We start from the raw sequence: 6,951 nt of genomic DNA on the forward strand, positions 1-6,951 counted from the left end.
TGTTTGGCGGGCCCGGGCTGGGGATTTGAACCCACCACCTTGGGTGTATGTGACTGGCGCCTTAGCCACTTGAGCCACAGGCGCCAAGCCCACACTTTCATATGAAAGGTGAATCACAACTATCGCCCAGGATAAAGGAGAGAAGGGGAGGAAGGTAGTTTGATAGAGGGAGGATTAATGGTGGAACCACACCTATGGAGCATAGTGCAAGGGTACAAGTCAAATCTATCAAGTTTGAACACAGGGTGGTGCCTGTGGCTCAAAGGAGTAGGGTGCCAGCTCCATATGCCAGAGGTGGTGGGTTCAAATCCAGCCCTGACCAAAAAACTGCAAAATATATATATATATATATATATTGAACACAAATGTCTTAACATTGTGATTAAGTAAATAAGTAAATGAGGTGAAAGCTATGTTAATTAGTAGGATGTAAGCCCTCCAATTTGTACAAATAATCAACACATTGAATCCCACAAAGGCATAAATGCATTCATGATCTATGTATTTATGACTTAATAAAAAATAAATTTTAAAGGTTAAAAAAAAGAAAAAACCACAGTTACAAAATCCACCATATGACAAGGGATTACATGTAGGAGCCATCCTGCCCAAGCTCTCTTTAGAGAAGAGCCCAGTAATATTCTTTACAATTATTTTATACAAGGCTGGGTGTGGTGGCACATGCTCATAGTCCCAGGTACTCAGGATACTGAGAGGGGAAGATCTTTTAAGCTCAGGAGTTGGAGAACAGCCTGAGCATCATAGTAAGACCATTTCTTCAAATTTGAAAAAAATTATCTTATTCATGAGAAGTTTCATAAGTGGCTTTGGTGATACGTTGCACAGCTCAGCATACAAGTACTCTCTCACTGATATACCATAGAAATAATAATCATTTGTATGAAGAGTTTAAGCTCACCTATATACTCTGTAATGCTAAGCTCCTTAGGTGGACAAGATCATGTACATATTAGAGTCTCTGTGATTAAACAAATCAAGTCTTTTTTTTTTTTTTACACATCAAGTCTTTAAATAATAATTCAAATGGTTGCACAGTCCTTGCAGTGCTGGGACCTGCAATGTCGGGCCCCAACGGGGACCTGGGCATGCCAGTTGAGGCGGAAGTGGAAGGTGAGAAGGACAGCTTCAGGGAAGCAGAATATGCCACCATCAACTCCATGTGGGATCAGATCAACTCCTGTCTGGGCCACCTGGAGAAGAAGAATGACCACCTCCATGCCCGTCTCCAGGAGCTGCTGGAGTCCAACTGGCAGACACGCCTTGAGTTCCAGCAGCACCTCGAGGAGGCCCCCAGTGATGCCAGCCCCTAGGCTGCAGGAGCCCCCAACCAGGCCTCAACCCTGAGTATCTGGACCAGTCTCTGGCATAGGCACTCACCCCCTGGCTTAGATACCTTCTCAAATGCTGCCTGCCTAGGGCAGCCTCCACCAACTGGCATCCCCTCCTGAGGCCAGGTGTGGGCCTTTGGCCCAGCCACTTGCCTGTCTGCCCAATTTCTGGGCACTCCCCACTCTGCCCAGGCCTGCAGTGTTCATATTAAATGGGTCTCCCACAAAAAAATAATAATAATAATTCAAATGAACAGAGAGTGGTTAAAGGACCCCTTGGCAATCACAAGACACTTTCAATGTGGGCAGCTCATTTATAAAGACAATGAGTAACACAACTGGAGGGCAGACAAACTGACAAGTTGGGTTTATATCAGAGTTTGTGTGTGTGTGTGTGTGTTTACTTTGGCTAAAGTAAAATATTGTTTTCCTGGGGCTTTTGTTGAGAGAGTGTCTCACTCTGTCATCTTTGATAGAATGCCCTGGTGTCACAGCTCACAGCAACCTCAAACTCTTGCACTCAAGTGTTTCTCTTGCCTCAATCTCCCAAGTAGCTGGGATTGCAGGCACCCACCACAACACCTGGCTATTTTTAGAGACAGGGTCTCACTCTTGCTCAGGCTGGTCTCAAACTCGTAAGCCCAGGCAATCCACACACGTCAGCCTCCCAGAGTGCTAAGATTACAGACATGAGCCACCATACCTGGCCCCTATAGTAAAATATTGTGGAAAAAATCTCTCACCATGATTTTCATTTTGTTCATTGCTTTGTTCATTGTTCATTTTCATAATGTTCATTGCTCAGAAAAGTTGACTAGACTTACCGTTCTTTCCAGGAAAGGGATGTGACATGTGTCACCTCTCTTGTGCCACCCTCACCACCCAGCTTCAAGGTGGCTGACCTCACCTCAAAGAATGTGCACATCAGGGGGCTCTGTAACCCTCCCAGTGCTATCTCACCTGCCAGCAGCCCTGCCACCACCTTAGTGCCAGCCACACCCTTGGTGTGTGACATTTGTCATTCTCTCTCCTCCCCTTCACAGATGAGAAAACACAGTCTTAGAAGGAAAATGATGCTCCTGAAATCACACATTAGGAGAGTGCTGAGACCAGATACCATTCTGGTCTTACATTTTCCCCAGGTTCTCTACATCCTTAAATGGCCTGTTCTTTCTCTCTGCCTTTTTGTTATAAATGGATCAATCCCACCGGCTGGAGTCATATGCATAAGTGCCCCAGCTCCTTCTTTCTTGATGACGGCAGCTCCTCTTCACTTTCTGTGGTCTTAGAAGTGGCCACCTTTTCAGCCCAATGCCTTTCCTCTGTGTCCACATCACCCAGCCCCCCACAGCCTCCACCTGTGCCAGTGACACCTTTCCCAGACTCTGTGCACCTCTGCCTTAGCAGAGTGGCCAAGAAAGCCCATACTACGCTCTGTATGCCCTTCAACCTAGGTGGCAGTCAGGGGCCCATTGTCAAGGAGCAAAATACTTTGTCCCCTCAGACTTGGCTGTGGAGAGTGCACCCTACCCTCCCTTACTCTCTGGGCTGCACTGCCAGCCTCCCCTGCACAGCAGAGCTCTGGGGAAAGGACCCATAGGCAGAGCTATGACTCTGCTCACAACCCACCCAGAATAACAGGTCATACCTCTCTCTGTGTCTTTCTTCCTCTTTTTTCTTTTTGTATTGACTCTTTCTCCTGCCATACAAATGTGGATGAAAAATCCAGACTCTGAAATAACTTAAAGAGGCTTATTCTGAGCCAAATTTGAAGACCATGACCCAGAGCCACACCCACAAAGCCTTGAGCAAGTGGACTTATGATGGTGGGGTTACAATTTGGTTTTACACATTTCAGGGAGACAGGAATTACAGGTAAAGTCATAAATCAATACATGGAAGGCATACATTATTTTGGCTCCAAATGGTAGGATATTCCAAAGTAGGGGGCTCACAAGTCATAGGTGGGTTCAGGAATTCTTCAGTTGGCAATTGGCTGGAAGAATTAGGCTTTCCCTAAAGATCAGGAGTCAGCAGAGAGGAATGTCCAAGTCAAGACAAGGATCCTTATCACTCTCACATGATGCTGTACCAGGGTGAGGAATGAACCACACTGTGTTGGGTTAATACACCCTGTTCAGTGAGATTTTTTCATTCTTAAGCATGACTCACTAGGCCCCTTTAGAAAGGAATTTAGGGGCAGAAGAAAAAGGTCAAAGTTCAGCCCTCAGAAAACTTAGCAGCACCTTTTTTATCCTAAGTAGAAAATATCTTCTCTGGATCTTCATTTTCCCCCAAGTTTCTGGCTCATTTTTTCCCATTGCTACAGTAAAAGATTTGTCGGAAAGCAACTTCTACAATTCCTACTTCAATACATTCATTCAGCAATCCTTCACTGTCTGAGGGTCCACTTTTTGTTGGAAACCCTACAGCATGACTCTGAAAGGTCTTCAGTGACCCATGAGGATCCCAAATTCTGACCTTCCTTGACTTACTTTTTTTTTTAAGACATAGTCTTACTCTGTCTCTCTGTGTAGACTGCAGTGGTGTCAGCCTAGCTCACAACAATCTCAACTCTTGGGCCCAAGTGATACTCCCACCTCAGCCTCCTGAGTAGCTGGGACCAGAGATGCCTGCCACAGTGCCTGGATATTTTTAGAGATGGACTCTTGCTGTTGCTCAGGCTGGTCTCGAACCCCTGAGCTCAGGCAATCCACCCGCCTCAGCCTCCCCAGAGTGCTAGGATTTCCTTGACATCACATCAGACAATAGGCAGTACTAACTGAATCTCCTCTGAAATGCAAGTTTTTCAGATTTCACTGGCTCTTGATCCTCTCCCTCACCCCTTCCTTCTCTCCCTTCTCCATTCATTTCAGCTTTGATTTCAAACATATAAGGTTCAAGTCCTTGGTGCACTAGGATGTGTTTGACCTCAATCAAGTTACCTAAATTCTCTGAGCCTCTGCTTCCTCACCTGAAAACTGGGAAAGATAAAAGAATACTCCTAATGCTTAAATGAGAAAACAAGCAAAATGCATAGCAGAGAGAAGTGTTATCGAAGTCAGTTTCCCACTCATTCCCACTCAAATGAGATCCATTTGCATTGCTCTCCCACACAGGTTCCATTACAGTGAGCACGCAGGAAATATTTGCTAAACTCACATAAAAACAGGAATCATGCACAGCAACCAGCTTCTAGTTTGACGACTTAAGTCAGCTGAAGTGGAGAGTAAAATGCCCACAGAGGAGCAAAGCTTCTCACCAGGCACATTCCTGACAGATCTCCCATCTCTGCTCATTCTTCCTCTAGGACATCTTGCAGTCTCTAAAGCCCAGGACTAGTTTACAACCTCTATAAACCGTGTGTCAACAGATGGTGGAATCCACAGATCTGAGAGGTTAGATGAACATTTCAAAAATAGCACATAGTTCAGTTTTGAACATCAGAGCTAAAGAAGGAGATTGTTGATTACCAGAGTCAAGATGGCTGACTGGAGCCAGCTTTCCACAGAGGTTCCCATCCAGAAGGAGAGCTAAAGGACAGAAGTTTATCAAGTAAACTAATGGTTTGGAGCTGAGCCAAGAGAGAAGATTGAAGATTGAAGAGCGTACTTCACCCCTACTGAGGATAGCTGCAACTCCAAGGAAACAAACCATAGGTACAAAACCCATTGCCACTCAGATGGGAGTCTCTGCCCCCATGAGAACAGTTCTTAGTGTACTTTCAACAAACAAGTGATCAGAGGTCAGATCTTTTCTTATTTTATCCCATGGGAGAGAACTACTAAAAACCAGATCTCCTTCCCCAGAGAGGACCCACTGTGTGCCTTGTCATTCTCCCACCAGGCATAAAACTGAACATATACTCACATATACTCTTACCTGCAATTCTGAACTCCCAGTACTCCCCCTCCACTCCCACTCTGAGGTCTGGAAGCCTGTCCCCCACAGAGTCCAGATTCTTGGGAAGTTTCTAGAGAGATACAGGCAAGGTGTGGGCTGCTACAAGTTTGTGCTGAATCAACAGCACAGGTATAAAGTGGGTACTGTAGAGCAAGGGAGCCAAACAGGAGAGGGAGAAATGGTGCCCCAGCAGAGTGCAGTGGCGTCAGCTGTGGAAAAAATAGGGCTCACATACTGGTGATATTTTAGAGAAACACTTCCCATCTCTCTTAACAACCAGAGAGAGCCGGGCCTCTACTCCAGGGGCAGCCACTGGTGGAGCAGATCTGGGACAGAAATGCAGACCCCATGAGCAAAGGGTATGCCTGAGGCAGAGCACAGCAGGTACTGAGACTAGAATGTGTGCGTGCAGAGGTGGCATACTCCCAGGGCAAGGATGAGTCAGAATTGCTATTTTTTTGAGCCCAAGATGCACCTGGCCCCCAGTGGAGCATAGCTGGGACAAGAACACACGTGGTAGTGGCATTGGCTCAGGACAGGGCAGGAACTGAGAGCCCTTTGTGAGTCCTAATCCTGCCTTCCTTCCTGAACACAGAGTGCAGCAGAGACAGAGATGCCAGCTCTGTGAGAATTGATGTGGTGGCATCACAGGGTGGGGCTGCGTCACAGCTTCTGTGAACTCAAAACAGGCTTAGTTCATGGTGGAACATAGCTGGGACAGAAATACAAACTCCCAAGAATATAAGTGGCAACAGCATCTGTCTGGGGTGGGGCTGGAACTGAGTGACACTCCCCAGATTCCATTGAGTACCCCAGGTAATCAGGCTTCAGCTCCTTCTGCCAGCTGGTGGCAGAGTGCAGCTACCTGGCCAAGGCCACATTGATATCCCTGTGACTGACAGATGCAAACCCCTGGTGCATTTGCTCATTGGAGGGAACTGGGCTGTAGCCCTGCAGGGTTAGCAGTGACTGGGTGTGATGGAGGTTCAAGGTGGGGAAGAAGGCATCAACCTCCCCAGACTAATTCATTTGCTGGGCAGGCCTTTCTGACTCCACAGAGTCAGAGCAACAGAGCAAGCCACACTTGAGCTACCAGCAGACGCCTGCTATCTAGTTGCTGGAGACCTATTGAACTCTCCCACTTGAGAGTTGGTGCTGACTGGGACAATTGGTTTGGAACTCTTGACCTGGTCAAATCACCTGAGGACCCTCCAAGGTGGTACCCTGGTTGTGTTGTAGTGGGAAGGTTTTATTTTCCTCTCCCAGTTGTTGCCCGTGGGGGGCAGGGTGTCTTAGTTCCTTGTATTTCTTCCTATCTGAGACTTCAACCCAGAGTCACTGATTCACTAGGATTGGACAGAGACAAGATGAATACAAAACAGAGCCACCTAGCCCCACCACACTAAGCAGGTCCCCAGAGTCTCAGGCTATAGTACCGTACAGGTCTTTTGCAAAGCTGTACAGGAAAAGCTGCAGTCACCAGTCTAGCTTTTTGGCAAAGGACTGGTTAATCACAATTCCAGGAGCCCTCAGTCCAATTTCGCCTAACCTGCTCATCTAGCCAAATGGCGAAAAACAATCATGGGGTGAAATCAGCAGAAAAACTCTTGCAACATGAATAATCAGAGTAGATCAACTCCCCCAAGGAACGACAAAGCAGACACACCAGAAGATCCCATTCATTTAAAAAATGGCTGAG

General features: G+C 46.7%; 1 pseudogene; it reads left to right on the forward strand.

Annotated features, from left to right (window-relative positions):
• Positions 1-1,073: 1,073 nt before the first annotated feature.
• On the forward strand, positions 1,074-1,394 carry LOC100943588 (annotated as a pseudogene).
• The last annotated feature ends 5,557 nt before the right edge of the window (positions 1,395-6,951 follow it).

This window comes from Otolemur garnettii, unplaced genomic scaffold, assembly GCF_000181295.1.
Source record: "Otolemur garnettii isolate 467f Iridium unplaced genomic scaffold, OtoGar3 scaffold00123, whole genome shotgun sequence".
Lineage (NCBI taxonomy): Eukaryota > Metazoa > Chordata > Mammalia > Primates > Galagidae > Otolemur > Otolemur garnettii.